At 42.7% G+C, this 27,699-nt stretch overlaps 1 long non-coding RNA gene across 1 annotated transcript in view; it reads right to left on the bottom strand.

The window, feature by feature from the left end:
* Positions 1 to 20,214, bottom strand: part of LOC112572868 — a 30,923-nt gene extending 10,709 nt beyond the window's left edge. Inside the window, exon 1 of the long non-coding RNA XR_003101092.1 lies at positions 19,979 to 20,214. This is a non-coding gene — a long non-coding RNA (uncharacterized LOC112572868). The remainder of the gene's footprint in view (positions 1 to 19,978) is intronic.
* Between the last annotated feature and the right edge of the window lie 7,485 nt (positions 20,215 to 27,699).

The raw sequence follows: 27,699 nt of genomic DNA, 5'->3' as shown, positions 1-27,699 counted from the left end.
GCGTTCGAACAGGCTGTTTTAGGAAGAGTTTCATATAGATTATCATAAACTTTGTTTCTATATTCTTCCAAACATAACAAAAATAACGATTGAAAAAATAGTTTTCTGATTGTTTTGCTGTTAAATTTCCATTAAAAGCAATTCTCTGCAGATTGTGCACCAAACGAATTTGCTAATGTTTTACTTCCTGTCCTGTGTGCGCCCTGCAAATATTTCGATGTGTGAAGAGAAAACATCTTTGATGAGATACTGTCTGCTGGGCCAAAGTCTAATGACCTGTATCCGGTGAGAAACCCCTTGTCCTAAGTGCTGATGGCATAGGAATGGGGCTTTCGCTAAGTTTATTCCCTTCTCCCCAACCCATCAGAAATCCATGAACTATTGGTTTCACTGACAACAATGTTTCGTAAGATCAGATGCAAGATGCTTAATCGATCTTTTGCGCAGCAGAGAACTAAGAGCGCGACTTTTTTTTTCGAAAAATTGCAATCTCCATGTTTAAACTGCTGAAAACAATACGATTTTCACTGATTCTACATCAGAGGGGCTGCTAAAGGTGACAATTCTCGGGACCACGCCGAGATACGTTTTGACAGACGGCTTCTCTCTCGGATGCTTCGTTCACGGGGGAAAAAAAGATGCTGTTGTAGTTATCCGTTCTTTTTGCTTCACCAGGATTCAACTTATGTTTCAATTTGCACCAAGTAATTGCTCTATTAGTTCTTTTCCCTCAGGGCTGGCACGCGTCAAGGACCCTTTCTGCGGACCCTCTCTCGTGTTGGAGAGCTCGTGCGGCAGGTAAAAAGACATGAAAGAACATGGCGAGGCAAACGACGTGACCTTTGCCCCTCAGTTCCTCTGCCACGTAACACTTGTAGGATGTCCAGCTAACGTACCTCAGTAAGTAATACCAAAGTCACGCACTTTACACGTTACTAACAAGGTCACACGGATGTAACAAAGTTCTGTGGGAGCTGATAGCCGAGTGGTTAGAGTGCCTGTTCGACACCCGTGTAGCGCAACAAATTTTCCAGTCGACTCAGCTGACGGAAATGGATACCTGACTCAACTGAGGGTTGCCGAAAGTAAGGCAGCGAGGGAGAGGATATAGACACCTCCCTCACTAAAAAGAAAAGTGAAACCTGTAACACCTACTTCCCTAATGCCCTAAAAAGTTCAGGGACGACCTTATGCATTTTTTGCACTGTGTACATTCTAATAATTACACTTCAAGCATTAAATTAACTTTAATAATGCTGATGAAATCCATTTATAACTTGGTACTTTACAGGTACTGGCCTCTACAATTTTTCGTTTCACCTTTTCACCATCGCCATTTTGGACGAAGGAAGCAGTCACTAGTCATTCTCCTCCTACCTACCCCTAAAAAGGGAAATAGCAAACAGTGCTAGAACTACAGAACAGAAAGTCTAATTCTCCACCCAAGCAAAGTGAGGCTGTAAGTGATACAGAATCGCATCAGCACCACCGCTAAAGAACTGCTAGCAGAAGAACAGAATTTACACAAATGGGGTACAGTTCGAAGAGGTAAACAGTACTTGGGAACCACCCTTTCCAAACACAGCAGCTCCACGACAGATATCCATATCAAGATCGTGACAGCAATAGCGGCAATGGCCAGGCTAAAAGGGTTTGGCGCAGTCCTAACATAAGGTTTACTACAAAGTACATTCTGTACAAGTCTCTCGTAGTACTTATCCTGCTTTACAGAAACGTGGAGAAAAGAATCCAGGCATTCGAGAACAAGTGTCTGAGGAGGCTGCTTTGGATTTCATACAGAGAACATGAAAGCAACGACTTCCCAGAGCATGGTCGCAACACTCGTAGGATACCAGGAACCCCTACTTGCAACAGTCAGTCAGGCCTTATCTGGTCTGGTTTGGCCATGTGACCTGGCATAATACTTTGTCGAAGACTGTCTTTCAAGGTACCTTAGAGGGTGGTCGATGCCGCGGTGACTAGAAGAAGAACTGGAAGGAGTGGACTGGTGGTCCTGTGCAACACCTGCTCACTATTACCTAAGACAGATGCGAGTGGCGAACACTTCCAGTTGCCACGTCTATCCATGTCCTCTCCTTCTAACGGCTGGTACCAGTCAAGGGAAGACTCAATGAACATTGCCATTTTCCTGCAGAAAGGAAGGCAGTGAAGGGAAATTTCTAAACTTCGTGACAAAGTCTCTTCTTTAGTCCTCTTTTGGTCTTTGGAAATGATACAGATCTTATATTCTGAAACTGAACTAATAGCAGTACCTAAACACAGTGGCGTATGAAGATTCTCGCTCTCAGGAGGCAGGGTTGGGGGAGGGGCTAACTCCATGCTGACAGTGAACGATGTTCACATTCTCGCCTCTTAAAAATAAAGTATACCAGCCACTAACACCTTGGTTACTTAAAGCAAGATTAAAAATAATGATGTCGACACTTTCTGTAAAGAAAAAAAAATTTAGCATTTATTTTGGCATTACAAAATAGTTCAGACTTTTCAAAATAATTTGGAAAAGATTTTTCTTGGAGATGTCAGAATACTTGCAACTTCAGGATGAATAAATTTATTGTTCTACTGCGGTATGGTATACTCTTTTGTCGTAAGAAACTTGACTTGTTTGTAATTTATTTCTATTCTTTGACTGGTTAACATGTTTGAAATTGTTTGTTTTTTGTTTCCTGCTAGCTTGCAACTCTGTGTGTGTGTGTGTGTGTGTGTGTTATGTGCGGTCGAAGTGACTGATTCTTTAAAACGTATAGAAGTGTCTGCGTGAGTATGTGTATTCACTGAGTTTGTCTGATATTTGTGTGTGTGCATCTGTGTGCGGTATGCACGTTCGACATCACAATAAGATGATGCAGGTTTTATGCATCAAAACAACGGACAAGTCATACAATGGTGGCAACACAGCTCGAAGGCCACATGTCTGAGGTAAAAAGAACGGGTGGATCACACAGCAGGTCACACGACAACAGAATAACAACAACAAGCTGGTCACACAACAGTGGTCACAGGCAGGTTACAGCGCAAACAGCAGGAGTGGCAAACAGACCGAAGTGCGACAGTCGCCGTGTCTCGGCGGTGCCGTTGGCAGTTGCCACAGAGACGGCGTCCTCCTGCCGCTAGACAATTTTCCGCCCATCATTATCACAGACATCGCCTGGGAGTCGGTCGTATGCCTCCGTGCACCCGCCTCCCCACCTCTATCGGGATGCGTGTTCGGAAAAAGAAAACGACAGATGATTAGAATCAGAGCAGGGAGAATAGCATACAAACAGATGATTGAAAAAGACCCCTCCTAACCCGCCTCGAGACTAAACAAATAAACAACCCTACCCCACTTAAAAAAATATTACGACCGACTGTATCGCAAAGAAACCCAATTAACGTACCATCTTGACTAGGAAACTAATTTCATTCATTTATTTCATTTCCATTTTCCTCTGAGATATGCATGAGGAACTCATGAATATTAAGCGTTATCGTTTGTTTACGACTGCTCTCTGGCGGCGTGTACTACAACCGGACGAATCCGAAAACAGATTTGCCAGCAACACAGTACAGTCATCACCAGGACAGGAGCAGGTCGTGACCTATAGTCCCCGGTCCCCAGTCCCCCTTTGTGTGCATGAGTTGACTTCAAGTAACGTCCTCGACTTCCGGAAACGATCGCCATTCATCACCAACGGCTGGGGACGTGCATCTGGCAGTTCGTGACACGAGTGTGAAGCGTGTGTGGTAGTCGTGACGTATATTCGCTACCCCTGGGGGCTGAGAGTGACAACCCTAGTTTTTATTTTCTCTTGAATGGCGTTCACAAACTTGATTCCCTTTATTTGATTTTTTTTGTGTGTCGTGGGAGTGATTAATCAGTTCTCTGTCAGCAACAGGCCAGCAGACATGGGCATTGTTCTGTGATACTTATTTCTCCGTTTTCTATGTTGAACAGAAAGTGATAGGAAAGAGATATGCGATATACGGTTGTAATATATAACTTTAACCATTAAACACTTTATAGGAAAAAAAAGCCCCTGGGGCAGCGAAATGGCAGGACACAAAAGATCCCATGATGCCTGAGAAAACGAGGCCACCGGTATGAGTAGAACAACACGTTTCTTGGAATTGTGGTCAGTAGCATCCTTAGTCACTATGCACACTCGTAAAATGGATCACTGGAACATTTTTTGACGATTTCAGATAACTGGAATTTGCTTTAAAGACTGCTGGGTTGTTTTGTCTGGACTGTAACTAATTTTGCTCTATTTGCTTGTCTCTGATGATCACATCATCTAGCTCCCAGTGCATTTCGCAGAATTTCAAATCCTGTCCATTAAATTTTCCTTGGAACTGACTTTGCCCAGCCCAGCAGAGCGTGTTGTCCTCGTCTGCATTGTCTGTATTATCAGCAGATCGTGTTCTTGTCTGCACATCAAAAGATTTCTCGGAAATTAAAGGTACACCTCTTGACGGTAATAAGCCGCTTTGGGGAGAGCCTGCACTCTGCTCACCGTGGTTTGGCCCTCCAAACAAGGAGTTGCAAAGAGGGTTGTCATTTCATTGGTCTGATGTTTATTTACTTTTGTTGTTTTTGAGGCTGATTTTGACTTACTACGATCATTGTCGCTTGTTCGAGTCAGGCAGTCTGTGTCTGTTGTTTTCTGGTTGTTGCTGTACTGAGAACACAATTAAACTACTACCACGGAAATTTTTACAAACATTTTTTTGCTTTTCTTCTCTTATTTTCGTTCAGTGCTCTGTTTCTCTTTGTCTGTAGTGTTTGTCGTTTCCTTTCCTTCGTCTTCTTCCTTATACTCCAGTTCTTCCTTCTCTCTATTTGGATTTCTGCTTCTGTTTATCTGTCTAGTGTTTAGAAATTACTCGCTTCCTGCTCACTGCCTTCGCCTCATTGCCAGGCTAATCCTTCACATCACGTGACAAAAACCCGTTTTTCCTCCGTCTGTGCAACTGCCAAGGGTGTTGATGCGAAACCTTGATTTGACATGTGTCACACTGTCCGTCCATCACTTCCGTCTCTCTCTCTCTCACACACCGTATACTCGCATCCTCTATTGTCTCCGTCTGTTCCTCCTCTCTATTCTTAATTCGTTATCTGTGCGTGTTCATGTTGTGTTGTGTGCGTGCAAGTGTTTGTATGCATGTGAGGTGAGGACGCACATGCATGAATGCGCATACACCACGTGCGCGCGCGTGTGTAAAAATCAATCCTCTTAATCGCTAAAGGCGAGAACGTGTCCGATGTTGACTAAAGGCGCGCTCATGCGCAAATATTAGATATGGCATTTGGTTTCTTTTTAAATTATTGATTACAACTGTTGGCATTTGCTCGACCTTAAACGCTGGCTGTGTGCCCTGCGGTGCCACTAGTTGCTACGTTACTGTTTTGCACGCAGCGCATTTCCATATTTTGCCGAAAAGTCCAAGTCCTCAACCTTTCTGTCTGCTCGGTGAAGTCTCTCCGTTGGTGTTGATTCCATTGTCATTGTTAAGGCTGCTGAACGAATGATTTAGAACATATACAAATCGATTTACAATCATCACAATCTTCTTCAATAACCCTGACAAATAGCATTTCCTTTTTACAACCGACTGCTCTTTTTTTTTCATCTTTTCTGTCCAGCAAAGTTTATCAACTTTTTTATCTTGCTTTTCGACAGGGTTAAAAAAAGTTATCGTTACTGCTGTTTGTTATCATTTTAGCTTCTTTGTGCATTGATAATCCAAACGCACTTTTTTTCAGTAGAGGCAAAAACAAAACGGCACACAAGGACGAAGATGGGGCTAGAGACAGGGAGGGTTGCTGATGGTCCCCAGCCCTGTCGCCTGTTGGTGGCGCACTGTCCGTATATCGACATTGTGGCAGTCACGAACTGTGTGGGTGGACCGGCGACAGGCCACCGACATGGCGCTGCTCTAGTCTTCTTGTCAACGGCTCCTTCCCTCGCATTCATCCCACATGCTTTACCACTGTCTGTACCTCCCCCTCCCACTCTATCTCTCAATAGTCATGTTACCTCCTTTTGCATGGGGTTGTTGGCTTGTCGCTTATCTATATTCTTATTCCATGAGTCTGCATTTGTACAGTAACTCAAGTTCAGTGAACTCCATCGCTGGTTGCCTTCTTGCAGCTTTCATCTTCACCCCAGTCTTAAACTCAGGTAGAGACTATGTTTCTGAAAGGGTTCGAGTTTATCTTGCAATTCTGTGAGTTCAGTATGTCAGATAAGTATGAACTTAACAAAATGCACAAGGAACAAATTAAAATTAAAGCAACTAGTTAATTAAAATTAATTTAATCCACAAAACACAAGCGTGCATACACATTCACACAACTAGGAAGTTTTTTTTGGTAACATGATTAGAAAGTGAAGGGTAAGTAGGTTGGGGAGTGGTTTCGGTACGACTAAAGTAAGGATGAAGCGGCTAATTAGTAATTACTACATTATTGATCGTTCTATCCAAGAAAGTTAATTCTATTATTGTGATATTCAGTCTTTAAAAAAAAAAAAAAAACAGAAAAGGAAATAATAATAATAAGAACTCTTGGCCAGTCCGGAATTGTCACATGTTCTAGGTAAAAAATGGCGTATAGGCCGATCCCAGGAGGGTCATTCAGGTACAATACAAAATGTAGTCTGGAGACGATGCGGAGGGAAGCTTCACAAATAGTTCCATTAGCAGACGAGAGGTACTCACTGGCATATCGAGCTGAACATAATAGGAAATTGCAAGACAATTTTTGTATCTTTCCCTCGTATAGTGGCATAACCATTTACGATTTGTCATCGATTTGGCAGTCCTTGCATACTAAGAACATAATCACATGATTGCGCAAGACCAATGGGCGCCATCAGCTGTCATATCAAATAAGCGGACCGCAGCGACAAGCGCGCCTCTGCTGGAGGCTGAATGGGGAAAGGGAGGAGGAAGAAGGAAGGTAAGACATTGATTCGGTGGACCTGGCAACTTGCTAGACATACAAGTAATGAAGTGATTGCAGGTAATCGCAATACAGGCTCGAAGAGTGCGTTCGGATCTGACAGGGCCTGGCCCCGTATGCATGAAAATCGACTGAGGATATTTCCAAGTAGCTGCTAGTCCCGGAAAGCTACTCGGGACCTACTCCCGATTACGGTCTCTCCGAGTTCCGCATGCACGAAGCGCTAATCGCCCTCAACTAGCTCTCCGGGACTGGCTGCGGGAAAACCCGGTGGCCGTCAGTGGAGGTGAAGGAGGCTAACTACTTCCTATCGTCACCTCGTTCTTTCCTTACATCAAACTGTCGTCTTTGAGGTCCCACCTACTTAATTAGCAAGTCACTGTCTCAATGTTCGGTATTTGACCCTATTGTAGTCAGTCAAGTGACTCAGAGTGTGAGGCAGCGATCTCTCACCTTGGTGTGTTTGCGTGGTTACTAGCGAAGACAAAGAAAGTACGGAAATAAACAAAGGGGCTGGCGAAAGGATTTGTCAGAGAGCAAACGGGTATGCGATGTCAACCACCAAAGGGAGTTGTATCTTGTGACTATATTACATGTGCAAAAGTTTAAAATGTTTAAGAAATAAACATGTGGGCAAGGCTAACTTCAGCGTTCCGACATTGCTTGTAGAGATCTCCCTCAAGCATCCTGTTTTATTTGGTAATCACAGTCACAGTCACAGCCTAAAAAAAAATTCATGAGGAGTCAACATGCAAAAGGTGAATACCTGCATGTGGGTTGGCATTAGAAGTGCCCAGAGTGCAAAGACAAATGAAGAGCCTTGAGTCTTGAAATGTAAATATTGACAATATATATAGCCTGTGTTCAGTCTAAGGTTGTGTTTAATTCGTTACATTATTACACTGATAACCCAGATGATGTATAATTTAACAGTTGAAAGCAAGTGACTGTTTAGTATGCACACATCGATGGAGGAGTTCATTGCATTTACAAAGTGTCTACACACATACTAAACACACAGAGTGGCATTTAGAGAGGGCAACATTGTAGTTTATGTTGAAAACTGCTTTATACATTCGCTAAACATGGTGATTCCAACACACAAAATATAATGTCATTGACCAGTGACAAGCATTAGTAATACCAGAGGTTAACTTTAAGTGTGCTCAGTTACAAAACAAAGTGGTACATCGTAAAAGAATGAATGGCTTGATACAAAAAATTCCTAGTTTCCTACATCTATTCTAGGACCATACCCTTTACACTCACACACCTTTCACTTAGTATTCATCAGTTGAAATGATTTTGTGTATATATATATTTATTGCTTCTGCACTTTTGGAATAGCATTAGGTTTGCCTGAATTTAATACAAGTTCTCCTGCAATGACATGTTCAAATGCCAATTTCCTGACAATTTACTAATACCAACAAAAACCCAAATTCTTCTGCTTGACACCAATGATCTTATAACTAACATGGGCAATTTTGTTCAAGCTGTTCCTATCATGGGCAGACAAGCACAGCATTTGTCATGTTTAACCAGTGCTTGTATTTGTGGGGATTTCATTTTGTAACTACTTTAAGAATTCTTGAAGAAATATTTCGTGTAATGTAGCACTACTTGGTTCATTCCTTACATCGATCTTCACCAATGCACTTAGTTCATGTTTTTCAGAGTGTCATCAGTTTGTGAAGCTTATGCTTCAAGAATCTTAATTTTTTTCACCCTTTCAAGGGTATTGAGATATTCAAAATATACATACATTCACACGTATTACTAAATATCTTATATGCAATCTCCCTCACATACACACACACATTCACTGGTCAGTTTGTAACAGTTAATACATTAAAAGCTAATTTTTTGCCTCACTCACTTGTTCTTTCCTTCTTCTAGCCCTTTAATGCAAATCGCATCACTGCATGTGTAATCAAATAAATCAAAGTATATAAACACATGTAAACAAACAAAACGTTTTGGAGGGGATGTTTCTGGCCCTCTGTCATTCTTACCTAGCACAGATATATACACATACATTCTTACTTATATCTGCATACATATATAAAATCCCCCCTTACACACCTACTCATAGATGCTTATTGATGCTTACACAAGCCACATGCACACGTGTACACACATATATATAAACTCCCCCCCCCCCCCCCCCCGACACACACACCTACTCATATCAGTATATATAAAATCTCCCCTCACACACGCACACACATCTGCTTATGCACACATGTGTAACCCCCACCCATCCACACACAGCCATATATCTGCTTATATACAAATATGTAACCCCCCCCATGCACATACACTCATCTCTGCCTTTATATATATACATGTAACCTACCTTACACACATACTCATATCTGCTCCTGACATATACACATACCTACTTACTCATATGTGCATATATATATATTTAAAAATAATCCTCCTACACACAGTCTCATATCTGCTTATGTATATATGCACAAACATACACATGCACACGTCTGCTTATATTTATATATATCCCCCCATCTGCATATACATAAAATATCCCCCGACACACTCCCCCTACTCACTCATATTTGCATATATAAATATAATTCCTCTCCACTCATGCACACTTGTATCTGCTTATGAATACAAATTTAACCCCCACCACCACCACCACACACAGCCTCATATCTGCTTATATGTATATACCACCAACACACACCTACTCACTCATATGTATATAATCCAACTACACACACACACAAACAGCCTCATATTTGCTTATTTATAACCTCCCCCACCCCCGGTACACACAGTCTTATATCCGCTTTTATATATATATGTAATCCCCCCCCACATATATCTGCATATATAAAATACCCCCTGACACACACACCCTTACTCACTCATATTTGCATGTATATATAAAATCCTCCCTCCCTCATGCACACTTGTATCTTCTTATATACACATGTACTCCCACCACCACCCAACACACTCATATCCATATATATTTAATACCCCCCAACACACACATCTCTGCTTATATATGTAAATCTCCCCACATACATATATTTGCTTATAGATATACTACCCACATCCACACACGCATATACTCATATTTACTTATGTATATATATGTAAACCTCCCACCTCCACACACATATACATATTCTCTTATTTCTTCTAGTTTACCGTCCTAAGTAAACAAACTTAGCTCATCTAATAAGGGTCTGTTTATTTGTTGATGTCAGTAAAGAATGGAACTTTAAGACATTGAGATTGTGAGTAAATTAAAGTGATAAATTATTTCTACATTGGTCAGCAAATTTTTGTAGCGTTGAATAGATAATGAAATTACAAAGTATGTAGAGCCTTTCATTTCTAGGGTTTCATTTTGTCTACATGTTTCTTGTTTACATGTTTTGTACTGTAGGTTTGTTTTGCAATACTTCATGTGTGGTGCATTCAACAAACATTTACAAGCGCCTTACAAATTCAAGTATTAATATTATGGATAAGTTTACTTTATTTTCCATTGGAGTCCGAAATCAAGTTGCTGTCGATAAATCCAACTACTTTTGAAAATTCACAAGCCCGATGTGTCTGCATATCTTTGTCTTTTCAGCACAACCTTGATCCGGCAATGAAATTCCGTTAGGGGCTCGCCGATGCAAACTATCGGTGACTCTCGTCACAGTACTAATAACAGTCGATTTGTCTACATCAGTGAATTCTCCACATACTTCTTGATAGTTTAATATGGCAAAATATCGTCAGTCATGAGCACTTGTAGTGACGATGTTAGTGTGCCTTGCCGACTGGTGACAGCGATCTCGCATGCCACTACAGCGGTCAGCGCTAGAATGTTCTCTCGTCTAAAATGAAGTTTGCAATACAGTTTTTAATTCATCCAACACTTCAAACGGGTGTGATCTGTCACCAAACACCCAATTTCGTCTCGACAATCGACGTTGTTGCCAGTAAACACAGTGAAGGCCGCCATTTTTCCGCCCGAATAGCGAGTTACACAGCCCCGGGGCCACCGATAACTTTATACGCGAGAAGCCAGACCGGACAGCTTCTCCGGGCTCTCGTGCATACGAATTTTTCGCTCCTATCCACCCGGATGAGCGTTATTACCGATTAGACCCCTTCTCCGGGCTACATGCATACGGGGCCTGGAGGGCGTGGGAATGGGAGAAGGGAGGGTGAGGTTAGCTTTACCGCGAAAAGATACCCGAGAACATCTCGACTTGATAGTCTGTGTGGCCAGGTCGAACTGGGGTGTATCACAGCTTAGTATGCAGAACCCAATCACAACTCACCACGGACAAAGCAGATAAACGGTAAATAGTCGTGTTACGATAATGACGGCTTCAGAGAAGAGGATGTCGAGAAAAAGAGGCACTCGGTAAAGCGATAAACCTGAATGATGGGATAGGAAACATGAACAAGCGACAGATCTGCACTCGCTGTGGCACGGCCATTATCGCCAGCAACCGCATTTTTTTTTCTTATGCATTAGGCGGCAGGTCGCTCATCACAAGAAAAAGTCATGTTTGAGTTAATCTTCACTCCTGTTTAGCAATCTGTTTTCCTGTCGTTCTTTGTAACAGTTTTCTAAACGATGTTATAATAACAGACGAACAGACATTTCATCATTATGCCATTATTATGTCATGTACCTCGGACGTAAATCTCTTGACAACTGGATGTCTGCCGAGACCAAGTCTTAGTCTGTTGTTGTTAAGTCTCTGCGAGCCATTTAACAGTTTAATATCCGGAGCCGCGATAATATTTTTACAATAAACAGGAGTTGTATATGTTACAGAGTTACTTTTTTGTATTTGGCAAAAGTCCTCGACCTCCACCTCGTATGACTCAGAGCTAATAAACTGAAAATACAACAACCATAAAGTTTTAGTTTTTGTAACTCTGTCGATATGAGAGTTCGCATTGTCTGCTTTTTTTTTCTTTTTTTTTTAAATGTTGATGTTGAAGCGAATTTGTGTTTTGGCCTCGTTCTAACGTGGAAAATTCGTCTGCAAGCAGTCCAGAGATATACTTCTGTGCATGTCTTCTAAGTCCAACTTATTATGGGACAATGGACAGCAGGCTCTCCTCCATGACGATGCACAGCATGACATCCTATAATGCATTTTCCTTCCCGCCGTTTTATTTCCTTTCCCCTCACCCAAGTCAGATGATGTACACCGACAATAAGAAGATGCACACACACACACACATTCAATAAACCAATGTAGTCACAATCACTAAATTACAAAACAAATTACACAGGCAATCTATAAATGTATTTCGGCCATTAACATACACCTGCCGACGATTTGCATATTTGAACCGAAAATAAACACATTTACACAGACAATGAGCTTGTGTTCACTGAAGATCAACAAATCACATGTACATTGATAATCAGATTAACTGTCGTGTTTGGCGTCCAGCTTTTCTTGTCTGTCCTTCACATTGACTGGCACCTTTCATCAAAGTTTAAATAATTTCACATTTATGTGTCTCCCATTACGTGTTAACAAACAAAAACTGCGGTCTGTATTGACATGTTCCGGCAGAACCAGTTATTATTCTACGTTTGCCTACTGGCTATTCAAGATAACTGCACTCTAATCTTGTTTATTTGTCGATAGCAAGGGTTCTAATTCAACATCATCCGTCTACTGGGGAATTTCTCATATCATTAAGTTTTAGAGAAGTATAAGCAAAAACTTTTTGTTTGTTATTTTAATAGTTCACCTCTTCATTCATGTGGCTTTGTTCGTTTACTTTCACTTTTTTTTTATTCCTGTTTATTTGTTGCTGTTATCACTATACAAGAGCAGTGGCCAAAAAAAGCAGTGTCCCGACTGGGCGGCGTCAGGAGACACAGCCGCCTTTGCCCTCGCAATTTAATTACTTCGGCGGATATTTTTGATGCGATTAGTTTTGTCCCGTTGATCGATGTACTCAGCATTGTTTAGTGAAGCTACCGTCTGCACGCGTGCTTGCATATTTCAGATTTCCCGAAAACCCCACTGGCGTATGTGAGGAGAGGTTATATAGTGTTTCTTTGTTTACCTCTTTTAACGGTTGATTTGCAGATTGTGCAGTGTGCATGTCAGCGATTACACACGTATAAAGGCGCCTCTCAGCAAGCAAGGGGAGCAAGAGACCAAGAAAGATAACCTTTACACAGGTTTCATGTGTGTTTGTGCACAGGTTTTATATGTGTGTGTGCGTGCGCGTTCAAGCGCGAGTATGTGTGAATATCCGCGTGTGGGTGTTCTTACATGTATGGATGTGTTCTTGTATGTTTATGTTATGTGTGTATGTGTATGTGTGGCTGGGCGGGCGTGCATTTATATGTGTGGGAACATCAAATTAAGACATCCGATAATGGATATGCGGGTCATCAAGCAAATGCATTCACCGTCGCATCTCTCTCTCTCATATCCTGTCACTAAACTCGGCGCACGCCTACCCCACTGCCACAAGGTCATCAAACGACAAATAGAAAGTTGACTGACTACCGTGCCTACACCACACCTTGAAAGGTATGACAATCCCACGGCGTGAAAGTCCTGGTGTGTGTAACAAAGGCCTACAACACGAGTATGAGACACTCGTTGCACACCATGGCCGGGGTGAGGTCGACTTGAAATGAAGTTCTGTCTCCCCGGGGGCGGCTGTTTATTAATCGTCCACAGTCTGAGTCGATTTGCGTGGTGAAAAGATGTTTCGAGTTCTCTTTTTTTCTGAACTATTCCTTGAGCTCTTTGTATAACAAAACTTGGGCGAAAGCTGTACTAGAGTACTAATTTAAAGTAAGCTGTTGAGGGGGCTCCAACTTAAAGTCTGACCTAGTCACACTGTCTGCTTTACAAGTTCACGGTCTATTGGTTTGTAGCTCGGAAACGGCTCGTTCAAAAATAGACGATTGGAGGGGGTGGGTTAGGGTGGGGAGGAGACTACTGAGGAAAGTGTTGTCGTGTGCAGCACCAGTTAACAGGGTCAAATTACAGTATGTGCGCAAGAGTGTTCATTCATTTGGCTTGATCTCGCAAGCAAGCGCGCACACACACATTATTATGATCATGCCGTGACTATTCATCATTTCCATTTCTGGATGTATAACGCTTACTGTCGGACACCCGGGTCGGATATCTGACAGACCTGCCGCCCGTTCACGTAGGATAACACAAGGCAAAATAATCGATACCTATAGACGATAGAAAAGAGAGCTGGCTAGTAAATATCGAACTCGTCTGTGTTACCCCGTAAAGGCCTCTCGACACCACAGCAGCAGCAGCAGCAGCAGCAGCAGCAGCAGCAGCAGCAGCAGCAGCAGTAGCAGCATCACCACCACCACCACCAGCAGCAGCAGTAGCAGCGGCTCTGATCAATCGCCTGACCTCGCCAATGTTTATGGAGGGCAGGCGTAGGAAAATGCTGATGCCAATTACCGCCCTTTCCCACTCTTCACACACTGCGGTTATTTAATATATTTCCGCGTTTAGATGACCTCTCGCCTTCAGTATGGTGTTGGCAAGAAACCGTCAAAACTCGGCATGAGGTTGTTTTTTTTTTTTTGTTTTTTTTTTGTTGTTTTTTTTTAAATTTTTAATAGGCGTATGAGCAATCTCTTTTTTTCTTCTGCTGGAGGGCGGAGATGGGTGAGGAGAGAGAAGAAGGGGTGTGTAGCTTAGAGGATTTTCTGGAAGTTTTGAGAGTTGCCAGCATTCTCGGCTGTTTAAGTTTACTTAGTGTTCTGTCACTATTTTATCTGTTAAAGAGTGTATACCCTTAGTTGCCCGAAAGAATGCCTTTAGAAGTATTGTAGAAATGCTTTACTTATCTACTTGCTAAAATATATTCTCTATAAGAAAGAAAGACCTCAGTGTTTGAAGGAGAAAACAGCTACCAGACCTCAGAACTCCAGAAATTATATGGCACGGCACTCGTAGTAATCAGATGTCAGAACATTCTGTGTAAGTTTAAAAAGTAAGGCATACTGCCATTTAGAGGCACTGAAAGGAACTTTCAGCATTGACAATATCGCCACCTTCCCTTCATGCATGTTCTCTTCTGTTCCTTCTCTTGCCTTCTCTGAAGACCAGTTAAAATAATATAACCATTAATACAGAATCTCAAATATCATATAACCCCCTACCTTACTACCAGGGGTAAACAGGGCCGCGCTTAGGGGCAGGCTGACGAGGCATCTACCTAGGGCCCCGCACTTGTGCCCCGCGCTTTTGAGTAAAATCGTGACGATCGTGGCCATCATGGCGATCGTGACGATCGTGGCCCCGCAATACCCTATGCCTCGGGCCCCGCGGGGACTAAGAACGGGCCTGGGGGTAAGCATAAATATTTTATTTCAGAATTCTCAGAAAAGAATAATAGTCTTAAAGCCTACGAGGTGTCCCACAGCAATGATAGTGATTGCGTCCATGCTGAAGTAGCAGTAACAATTATCAAAACCATAGAATCCGAAAACGTATCACGTGGTAGACTGCAGTGAGCAGTAGTCACAAGACAGCGTGTAGATATGTGACACTGAGTGTAATAAGTTGGCTATTAGGCGGTTTAACACTGAAACATTCAAGCAGTCTTAGAATAGAAATTTGTAAAGTTAAAAAAGAGTTGAGGGTTTAAAAATAGTAAACTTTAGACAACCTATTAAGTTATATTATATTTCAAAAACCAGCCCACGCACCGCCACCCTTGAATCTCTCTCCAAAAAAATCCCTTTGATATATTCTTTCTATCACTGCGACAATCTTTTTATAGCATACATGAAACGTACTCAACAAAGACAAAGAAGCAGGTAATAAAATATGAGGTGGCATAAGTGACATATTTTCCTTGCTTGAGTGACGTCCTTTCCCCACTCAGCCAGTGGCCTTAAGTGGTTCATCATGTCAAGGACATGTGGAGGGTGCAGCCCAGCCCTCTCCCGCTCCCATGTGCTAGCTGCAGAGAAGGTTTTCCGGTCACAGACCTGTCCAAGCCTCGAACCAGTAACATTCTACGACAAAGTCCAGCTGACTAGCCACCGAGACAGGCTGTCTCTCAACCCATAAAGCAGCGAGTCTCAAATGATTTGGCACGATGTACCGCTTCTGCTATTCCCAACAGCTCGCCTCAAATGTTGGTACAACGGTGCCGTTATCCGGCTGGGGCCTCATGGCAGTCCACATTATCAAGTTAAGTCCCGAGAGATTGATGTGCATAATAATGATTAATAGCAATAATAACCTGGTATCTAACAGTCACAAAGTACGGTCTTTTTCCAGCTGACTGGATTAAATTCGTTTGATTGATACCATAATTTCTGAAATCTGAGCGACCATCGCCACCCAATTGTGCCTAAAGTGAGATCTGAACCCAAGACGCAAAGTCATTGCGAGAGAGAGAGAGCATGCGGGGTTGGAGGGGAAAAAAAAAAAGTCAGAAACAGGGAAAGCGTCGAACAGCTGTTATCTTGCAAGACAAATTATTTCGACGCAGTAGAGAATGCCGACAGTCTAACGTTTGCTCCATCCCGTGGATGTGAAAATGGAAATCAGCTGGGCCTTTGGGACATTAATTCGCTCGTGCAATCATGGAATCATCTTGACCGAGGGTGAGTTCCGGACGCGGAGCTATCTCGACTTGTCACACGCACAACAGCGACTAACAGCGGAGGAAGATGAGAATGCACGTGCACGTCCTTCCTCCTGACATGGCCTCAGGTCACGTTGCTTTATTTAGACTGCCCACGCTGCCTTCGCTCCATACCTTGCTTCTAGCCGTATTTAAAAAAAATAAATCTTGTGGGTTGCACGTTTTTCAGTTACTGGATAAAGGTCAGCATGAGATTCTACTTTTTCCAAATCTGTTCTCAAAACACAGGCCTACAAACATCTTATGCACAGAAAGAGGTCCACAACACATACGTCAGGTTTGTCCATGGATACGTTTACATTGGACGGTTTCAGCCAATGAGGGAATAAGTCTGTTAAATTACGCGTATCTGTGTACAAACGTGACGTCACAAGCTCTCTCGCGGTCAATGATATCGATGCAGATGTTTGTGAGCATGTATCCCGAAAATAGAAGTGGGGTATACACCTAGATTTTGCGAAAATATATCTTGTACTGAGCATTGCACAGTCATAAGAAAAAAAAGTACTTTACTAGACCTTTAAACAAGCATTACTAATCAGATGTTCTGTCTGTCTGAGAGCGAGAATGAAGGAGCGGCGGACAGTGCAAAGCGCAGCGAGTGCGTGAAATCAAACGAGAGTGAGATATGTGGCTGGATGCCAGCTGTCCCTCTAATAACTCAAAGAACAACCGACAAGGACACACCAAACATTTTTGTCAGCAGCAGTTTTGTCAGACGACATGACGACGGACGGAGCATGGCGGGCAAGTCAGTGCCAGTTAATTAAACTGCCCCGGCTGCGAGACTGAAAGAAATGCAATCATTGAAACCCCGAAGATCACAGCGTGCAGTTTTAATGTTTCATTAACGAAAGCAGTGAAAGTTGAATTGGTACGCAACTGAGATCACAGCAAGAAATGGAGAAGAACGAAGTTAGGAAAAAAAAAAAAAAAACAAACCCACAGAGGCGGCATAGAAGCGATAGCCATGTAGGTGGTAGTGGTTGTGGGTGGTTAACGAATTAAAAAAGAAAGCACTTTTTATGTTTTAAAAATGGGGTGGAAGGACTGGAATTTTTTCCCTAATTATAGTGGAACAGGACAGGAGAAGAAAGGGTAGACGAGGGCTGGTGCGAATGGCAGGTTAGGTATGGTCAGAAGGATGACAAATATTGCTTTGTGCCACGCGTCGTGCTGACAGTACACCGAAGTATTGGGACTCAAAGCTGCGTGATGCTGCATTTAATCGCTATGGCGGTGCTGCAGGAAATGTTGTCTTCCCTATTATAATTCTGCAGGGTTTTTATACCAGCATAACCCGACGACGGTCACTTCTCGTGTGCAGGATATTGCAGTGTACACCATCGTGAGTGGCAGCACAGCAGCAGCAGAACATTCTATGTAGCACTCTGAAGCATGATTCTTATGGACTGCAGTGAAAATGGCTGTAATTTCAGTTATCTTGCAAGTTGGACAACGACCATGCAGCACTGACATTGTTTTGAGACAGCGCAACAAAGCTTTGTGGTTGGCTGGCTGGCTGGCGTTCATGTCGAGTCAGCAACTAAGGCAGCTTGGTCACTGCGACACAGTCCAGCCTTGTAAAGAGGTCAGCAAGGTACAGCAAGGACAACCAGGTGAAGTCCGAGCCCCCGTATCCTCACAGAAGGTCTCATCCTCACAGGTGACGAGCACACCACCGTTGCGTCACCGGACCGCCAATTCACGTGTTTTCTCGGTGTGTTCTCGCGGGATGAACAGCACTGCATTGTGTTAAAATGACTGAACAGTCGCATGAAACTTCACTTTTGCACGTTACATAGATTCTAATAATAGTACACCATGAGGGAACAAATACACCAGTATGGCGAACGAAAAGTAAAAGAAAATAACGGTTGGAGCTGCATCCCAGCAAAAGCACATCGCGAGAGGAAATGCTTGCTGATGGAACAATGCGCCATAGCACTGGCTAGCTCCAACCCTAAATGGCTTCTCGTGTATTCATTGTATTTATGCTATCTAGAGCATGACCGCTCTACCGCTTCACTTGGAAACTACCATAAGAATTCGTTATTGTTGCAAACTAGAGGCAGAACAAAAGATATGAACGATAGAAAGGGGGAAACAGCTGTCAGGGTAGACAGGTTTTTCCACCAACACATAATGACTCATTTATGGGCTTGGGTGAAGATGATCATGACGTCATTAACCGTGATGACCCTTCGTCGTCTGTCTGTAATTATTTAACCGTCTGTCTCTCTACATTATTTAACAGCCTGTCTCTCTCTCTGTACCTTACTTCACCTTCGATGCTCGATCTCTTTGGATCATCTTAGTGCCACGATCTCTTGCATGTCAGAGATTTGCGTGGCTAATCTGACACCCGTGTACTTCGGGAGAGATTCCTGCGTTGCCTCCTTCGCAAGGGAGGAAGAGCGGATTCTCCTCGTCTGGGCGTCGACTGCGTCGTTCTCTAAGGGGCGTTTGGAGGCGCGCGGTGAATGGCCGTCGCGTGGGCTACACGATGGCAAGTTGGCGCCTCGACTGTCAGGATTTCCAGCAGCCTCTGGAGCCGACGGGAGGAGAAGGGCGCAGTGGAAACGCGAGCACCGATCGATCTGCCAACTGATCACGTGCCACAACCTGCCGTGAGGGTGTCTTCTGCGACGGCGAAATTCGCTCTTTTATTTCTTGATTTTTTAAATTATTAAATCGATTGTCTTCTTTTCATGTCTTGGAACATCGCCGGCAAACTGTTTTTAGCATAACGCGGTAAAAGGATACACCTCCACAGCTTCTTATTTTTTTTTCTCCCTTTTTTTTTTTTCTTTTTGTGGAAATGGCGCCTCAGATTCCCTGTAGGCGGTCTATGGCAAGGGAAGGGGGGTCCTACACTCTTCCCTCCCACCGCCCCTAGATGGTTTCTGTGATCTATGATGTGTCTGCAGACTTGCTTCTGTGAAAGCTGGCATCCGTCACACAAACCTTTTAGCCTCCTTCTTGACCTTGTTGTGAACACAAGTGATGCGGCTGTTTGGCGTGTCTTCTGCCAGTCGTCACCAATGTCATCAAATATTTAGTTGTAGAAGGAAGAAGTTTTAAGATGAATGGAACGTTAACAACAAAAACATTGTGGAAGGTAAAAAATTTTAACAAATTCTTATATATTGCAGACATATTGATAATATGGATTAATATATCTGATGACTATATGTATGTATATAAGATGAAATATTATCCAATAATTAGTCATCTTATACTCTTCCACATTGTCAACATACTATTTTACTTCTTTTGGACCTAAATTATTCTGAAACAAAGAAAAATAAATATCATCTTCTCAATATCACACACCTTTGGTTGAATATTACTCCACCTGTCATGTAATCATGAACCACACCACCGTAGTAGAAGAAGAAGAAGAAAACCTCTGCACACTTTCAGTCCAGCTCAAAAGGAGACTTCGACCAAACCCTTTGTAAATTCCGTGTGATGATAGCGAGAGCAGTGTAGTGTGGAGGTGGACAGATGACTATCTGCCGATACCAACGCTTAGTCTCTTGTGAGCTTTTAGTCTCGGCGAACTTAGACCATAAATGTGACCGAACCGGAAGTTTTGTGCAGACAAGCCTAGGTGTAATTGTTAAAATGAAACGTGGCTAAACCGGAAGCTATTTGCTGGAGAGCCTCGTTCTAGCAGTTAACTGTCATCTGCAAGCAGTCCATTAATGTGGTTGCACATGGTTGTCCACGTCAGCTGTAGGATTTCCAGAGAGCAAGTATTGGATTTGTCAGCAGAATAAGCAGAGCCTTTTAAATTTGCTCGACGGCCGATGGCTACAAAGAGATTCAACCTCAGTACAAAGGCACATTTCTTCATCCAACCATGTTAGTATTTTTTGTTCATGCAATCATAAGTTGAACATAAAGTCTATGCTTTTAGATTTTTGTAAATCCAATTGTGACATTCAAGCTGAAAAAAAATCAAGCCATGTTACCAACACTAATTTGTTAATACGATTGAAATTCATAGTAGTGCATTTTGTTAGTTGAGATGCTGCTGTCCTCCTTCTTAACCGGTCAAACAATGACGAATGTATGACAAATTTTGACAAAATTTTTATATAACCGTATTGCGACTGCACATTTGTGCAGGTACATTCTATTATTTGGATGATGTTGCACTTTGGAAGTAAGTCGGGACACACGAACATCGCATTTGTAGGCATATAAATTTCTACAGGCCCTCTCTTGACCACACAAAATACAGACGGGTGTCTAACAGGCTTTTAGAAAAAAAAAGTTCATGTAGACTCTTTGCCAGACTTTGCCCAAACATGCGTCCATATTTGTCCCATTAAGAATGCCCTAAAGGATACATGTCTTCTGATTCCTTTCATCCTCAGACACTCGTGGATAGTCACAGTTCTGCCATAAACATATCTTGAGTTTGTTCTTCAAAATTTGTTCCTCTCGATCACTGGTAACTGTACTTCGGTTTTTTTACTGTCGTGAAGTACGTATTAACCCAAAATTTTCAGAAAGACATGCTGTGTTGCAATATAGAACACTGTTCAGTATTTGAACCAATTTGTTTCATATTGCGAGCACCATAAAAATCTGGTCTTCCAAATCTGCTCAGCAATCAGCTTATATCATCTTGCGATTAAAGCAATGAAGGACTAAACTTTGCATGAGAATGGTTATGTATTTTTAATTTTGCAAAATGCTTCAGTGAAAAACGGATGCTGCCAAATGTTAAAATAATAACAATAAGCACGAAAACAATAAATCACTTAACGTTTCCGCTTCTGTGGTAGTTGTGTCATCATTTTTGCGCCTGACCCTTCAAATTAATTGACCTACTCACTATTACAATTGTTTCATATTTAGTGCCCTTCCCCTAAGCGTTTTGCAGATTGTTGAAGAAACAACCTGTCGATTACAATAAAGATCATAAAGTAAACATTCGCTTTTTCCTCCTTTCTCTCGCATTTTTGTTGACCAACCTGTCCATATCTACCCGAGACTGTCGTCAGGAACCAGTTTCCCCACGACTTCGTAAAAGTGAAGGCCAGCATACTGAAGAAAACGAGTGATGAAGAGCAAGTCCTGCAATCTCGACCAGTTTTTATCAGTCATCCGTCGAAAGTCTTTTATTATTTTTCTTTCCTTTGTCTGCTAGTTCCGGAGTTTCTCCGTCCAGGATAGGAACAGTTTAAACAGTATTGTCAATGTTTGTTCTAATGACATTGGTGTCAAGCCAAGGGATCTGGCTTCTTTTCGTGATCAGCAAATTGTCAGAAAAGCTTGCAGCATTTTGTCCACGCCTGAACATGTCCTGGCAGGAAAATTTGTTTTATTGAATTCAGGCAAATGTTATGCTGGCTGCATGCAAAGGCAAATAGACATTTGAAGTCATTTTTACCGTTAGCAGTTCAGCTGCTCAGCAGTAGATAAAATGCAGTTTTGTGTGTGTGGTTTTTTTTATATATATATATAGGACTGTGTCTTAAGAACCTGAATGGATTTACGTCTGCAGCTCGACAAATATTATATATATAAAGTTGATTTGTATGGCGCTTTTCCCTACCATTAAAGGCAGGCTGCTGTCTCAGGATAAGAAAACTGTCAAAAGAACACCTCCAGCAAATGGATGGAAGATGCACACGGCTGTGTCCTGCACGTGCTTATCACCCAGTCTCGATGCAAGCCCTCCCACCTCTCTTTAAGGAACTGAAAGCCTGTCGGATGAGCCACAAAAAGCCGGCATCTCCCAGGCGTGCTTTTACAGCTGCAAGTTAATGTGAGAGACATGCATCTAATGGAAACGCCATTGTTCCACCACGAAGTGCACAGGAATCACCGAGTGGTTCGATTACTGACCCGCTATAGGTTGTTGAATCGATCACTCAGCCTTGTCAAAGACTGGTTGGGATGACCACTCGTATGCTTGCATTTTCGATGCAGGCAGCGGTGGGGTTAATGAAGCAGATATTTTGACACTGTGGTCATGCGTTTTGTTGGAATTGAACTCAATTGTGCATGATACTTCTCTAGGAAAATCATTATCACCATGATCGTTGTCATTAGCATGGACCTTATTCATGCAAGTGCCAGATTGAAACCAGAATGAGACCTAATTATCCGGTTTAGTGGCTATCGAACCATATGAACACTGATCTTCGTGTGAAAAGGTCCGTCTCAGAAAGAAACCCCAGACCTGACAATTACAACATTTAGATTGGTTATTTACTTTCAGCATGCCTACCATTATGTGTGAATAAATGTTAACAAGGGTTAATACACCTAGGCCCAAACTACCATGTCATGGGTATATCATGCATTTATTAAATAACTTTTAACCTTCTCTGTCCTTTAATTCCTGTACAGTTGGCCAACTATACTCACACGTATTGTCATTTAAACTGACTTGAAACAGGCCTCCAATACACCCAAGCTTTTGATTCTTTGTAAACGAAGGAAACGAGATCCTAGCTGCCATATCATAGTTGTCATCGTTTGCACAGAACGGCATACAGCAGTGCCTGTGCAATTTAACTTTTGTGAAGCTCTTAGCCATTCTACTCCATAAGCATGAAGCCCATCTGACCTCGTTTTGGAAAGCCGGAAAAGACTCGTAAGAATTAGGCCCATTATCATTCTTTTCATCTTCGTCATCTGTCACGAGTTTTACTCAGAGACAATCATAACTGTTTGTACAGACCAGAGCAATAGTGCTGAGCAAGAAAACAAAATAAAAAAAAAATTAACTTCTTCGTTGAAGAGCTCTCCAGGCGCGTATGTATGCGTGTTTGATATACAATGCAAGCCGAAGGAACTGGCATATTTTGTAAACAAAGAAAGCAGAAAACTCCGAGAGTAGCCATAGTTTGAACGAAATGTCTCCCTCGGTAATAATTCACGTGCCGGTTGGCAAACAGCCACGTACGATCCCTGCAGTTGATCCTCTTAACCGCTGAACATGGCGGCTGTGGTTGGCGAAGATTTGAGCAAAGACTTCCTGTGTGTGGATGTCGTCGTCACCGCGGGCTCCTCGCCACTTGCGCTGGTCTTTCATCAGCAAATGATCTTGAGCAAATACGGCATCTTCAAGAGTTTTCCTTTTCGAAGTTTTTGTAACATACAAACGTGTATTTCTTGCTATATCAATTATAATATTGCATGCGAAAAACAGGAGCATCAGCATGTGTGTTCACACCCGTACCTTACTGTGAACATATACCTTTTCTCTCGCTCGCTCCCTCTCTGTTTCATTCTACTCGTTCCTTTCTTCTCGCATTTCTTTACATTTTAATCACCACGTGCATGTCTTCCTTATACGCGGTTTCGTAAAAAAAAAGAAGAAGAAAATATTCATTGGAGGGATGAGGCAAACTGCAAAGCTTCTAACTACAAGGGTATTAGACTACAATAAAGAAATAAAAAACAAAGTCCTACTTAACACACCTGCTCCTTATTTATAAGACACCACCTCCACTCCCACCTCAAAAAAGAGAGTTGATGACATCTACGATTTCACAGTACTTTGTGCTGATGGCAGAGAAAATGTCTGTGATGTTTGGTGGTTGCGGGATTTGCTGGGCGAGGTTCTCGAAACCAAAGGAGGGTACTTGGCTCCTAACCACGTCACCTCACTACGGGCTGTCCAAGGCTATGAATTATTCAAGCATCTAAGCAAGAACATCGAGGCTTCCTTTTTCTGTTTCACAGCCCACGATAAAGTTTATTTCTAAAAACTATTTTGAAATAAATACACCGGGGACAGTCAAAGGAACTACGCAAGAGCAGGATGGAATGCAAGCAAAGCACACGATGAAAGATAAAAATAAAGGGGAAAGAAAGGGAAGGATGGAAAGAGGTAAAGAATGAGAGCAATGTGTAACCACTGTGTAGTCATTCATGCCATTCAAGCGACTGCAGCATTTCTGCATTCACAAAAGGGAAAATCGAACGGCCAGTCCCCGAGCTGGCAATCAAGGAACTGAGGTCGCATGTGACTGGCTGCTTTCTGGGAATTCCCTGAATTCTGCAAAAAACCACACTAACCCTAGAAGGGATTCAAAAGTGCAAATTTACGGCCCCGCACAGCTCTAGGAAACTATAAACGCCAGGTAATTCAAGCTGGGTTGTGTCGATCAACCTCATTATTCGGTCATTCATTCTCTCCACCATGACGACCCATGTACTGAAGTGCCGTGTCACTGTGTGGGACAGCAGGCTATTGTCTCTTAAAAAAAAATTAAAAAAAACTCTTCCGACGAAAGGGCGAAAGTTCAATACAAGAAAGTGCTGGCATTAGATTGTGTTTTGAATGCAAACATCGCTCTCGAGGAAAAGAATGATGTAGTGGAAGTTTAGTGTCGGGCACTTTGAAGGAGAGGACAGCAGTGATAGCGATGTTAACAATATGTTGGCAATCATGTAAGTGAGAAACGTATCGAGCGGTATGATGGAAAAGCCCGTGTACATTGGCGTGATTGCTTCATTTTACAGACCCGGTTAGAAGGAGAGAAGGAATCATGGTTTGCTATTTTGCTTTTGCTCTGTTGACAACGCTTCTAAAAATGCTGCAACCGACCTATTTACTGTCCTACAGGCGAAGGTAAAATGTCCGTGAGTGGTTCACCGGGTCTAGGGAGAGGAACATCTACCATTACCTTCTCCACTATACCAAGTACCCATTTCTACCGGGGTGCAGGAACTACTGCATCATCGTGACCGCGATTACCGGAAGTGACCTAGGTCGCACCTCAGCTGTGGTCGATAGATGGAATCAATGCAGCCTATTGAAGCAGTGATGCCATGTTCCTGCTGCTTAGGATCAGGAAAGCTCAATTAAATAGACGATTTCTCTCATGAGAGATTTTCAAGAGCAAATTAATCTTTCTGACGCTGTGAGGTTCCATGTTTGCTAGGCATACAGCCAGTGAGGTTGTTGTTCATCTGTCACATGTCAAAGGGAGACGCCTACCAGTCATGCAGATGTTTGTCTCTCGACACCTTGTGGGTGCTCAACAGGTGACCTGTGAAGAATTTTTCACAGCTTGCTGTTTTGGACAGTGGGCTCCAAGCCAGAGAAATGGATGAAAAAGGTATGTAAACATGCTGAAAGACAATCAGATGAATTAAACTGTGAAACGGGAACGAATTCAACGCAAAGATCAAGCCAAACAACGATGCACAAGGAGACTAAGCAGCCACAAAATTTCCGACACATAAACCATCAACATCTAAAAGAATCAGTCGCTTCGTTGTGTTTGTGTGTGAGTGAGAGAGAGAGATAAGATAAAGTGTGTGTATGTGCGTGCGTGCATCTGTGTCTCCCATTTCTCCATCGATCCTGTTCGCGTTATCTCTAACAAATCTCTCCGTTTTCTTTTCTGAACCCTGTAGATTTTAGCGCACAGAAACATGTGATAAACTGCCTATTGTTTTCTTCTTTGCTTCATTTGTCTTCCTGAGGGTTGCTAACCGTCATCGGTGTGTTTGTGCGCGTGCGTGAGAGTAACTTCATGGACAGTGCAGACTCTTTTGTCAGAGAGAACTGTTCGTCTCGCTGCACTTTAGTTTTTGTCGTGCTTGGAGTTGGGTTTTTTTCTTCCATTGCTGCCGATGGCTGAGACATTCTGTCGTCTTGGCGAGCAAGTTGACCTACCCTTTCACAGCCAGCCCTCGAGACAAAATGGCCGACAGAGCTGAAATCTGAAAACACCTCTCCTCATCGATTCCACAAGCTCAAGGTTGCCTTTTCATTTTTGGCCCACAGCAGCCATTGAAGAGCTTGCCATTCAGTCTGTAAAGAGTATATGGTCTGTGGAAATATAAAACCTAAATAGCTACTACTAAAGTTCTAACATTTTCACGAAAATCACAGCGCAAATAAATGTAAACTCAAATCAGTATAGGTTGAAAACGAGAAACTATCTTTTTTCATGTGCGTCGTCCTGACACTATTTTGCTTCAGATCCACATTCTGTCTGCTTCTGCTAATACTAATTTTTCTTTTAAAATTATTAATTAAAAAAATCTTTAAAAAAAAGATTGCTTAAAGAGTATGTTCTCTACATTGTTTAGTACGAATCTCTGTATCCTGTGTGCGTGCGCGCAAGAAAGAAAATGACAGCCCGTCGGTGCATGCACGTGCATGCTAAACAGGGATCCCCACCCTCCAAATAAGCAGTGAAAATCGGCACGAAGAGTGTACTGTCATCACCTTGTTCTCATGAGCCTTGTTTTGCTTGCAAAAGTTCAGCGGAGCAACAACATGACAGGATGTCCACCTGCAAACCTTTGGGCTGCATTCTTCTTGTCATCGTGGACCAATATAATAAGAGGTGTTCGGCGCAGGAGAGCTTATTAAGCAAGTCTTCCTGCTTAGCACCATCACCACGCCCTTGCCTGTCGCCCTAAGAACTCTGCGACATTTCTGGTGGAGATTCTCGACGGCTCAACCACAGCTGAAGGTTTCTGCTTTATACCGACCAGAGTTCCAAGTCTTGAGAGCAAGAGAGACAGAGAGAGAGAGAGAGAGAAAAAAAGAGAAAAAAATTCGACAAGATGTCCTTCAACTTTCCATACCTCGTGTCCTACGACATCGGCGACTACAGCGCCGCTAGACCAGAGGCAGACATTATTCCTGCCACCTGCACCCGCACCCTCAGGGACGAGACCAGGTCGTGCGGTCCACTAATCGTCTTCACCAACAGCCAGCAGAACTTGGGCAGACGTCTTCCTGCCAATACCAAAGCCAGATACTATTTTTAGTCTCCTCCTGCACTGCCTGCAACCCTCAATCTCAAACTCAGCCTCTGATCTCACGTCGCCTACAGTCAGGATTCCCCCATTCAATCCACCTTTTCCCTCCCGACTCACGAAGTCATTGCAAACATGCATCCATGTCGTCAGAACCAGCACGTGCCGTTGGTAGCAGAGCTACGATGTGTTTATCTACGTTCTTCCAAAAAGTTCAGAGGGCTTGCCTGGCTGAGGGTGGTCTCTGAGAGACTACCAAGTTCCCGTGTAAAGAGACTGGCCAGAAAGATGAGCAATGA

Source organism: Pomacea canaliculata, linkage group LG1, assembly GCF_003073045.1.
Source record: "Pomacea canaliculata isolate SZHN2017 linkage group LG1, ASM307304v1, whole genome shotgun sequence".
Classification (NCBI taxonomy): Eukaryota; Metazoa; Mollusca; class Gastropoda; order Architaenioglossa; family Ampullariidae; genus Pomacea; species Pomacea canaliculata.
Note: the sequence above shows the minus strand (reverse complement) of the source record. Positions and strands in the feature narration are given on the sequence as shown.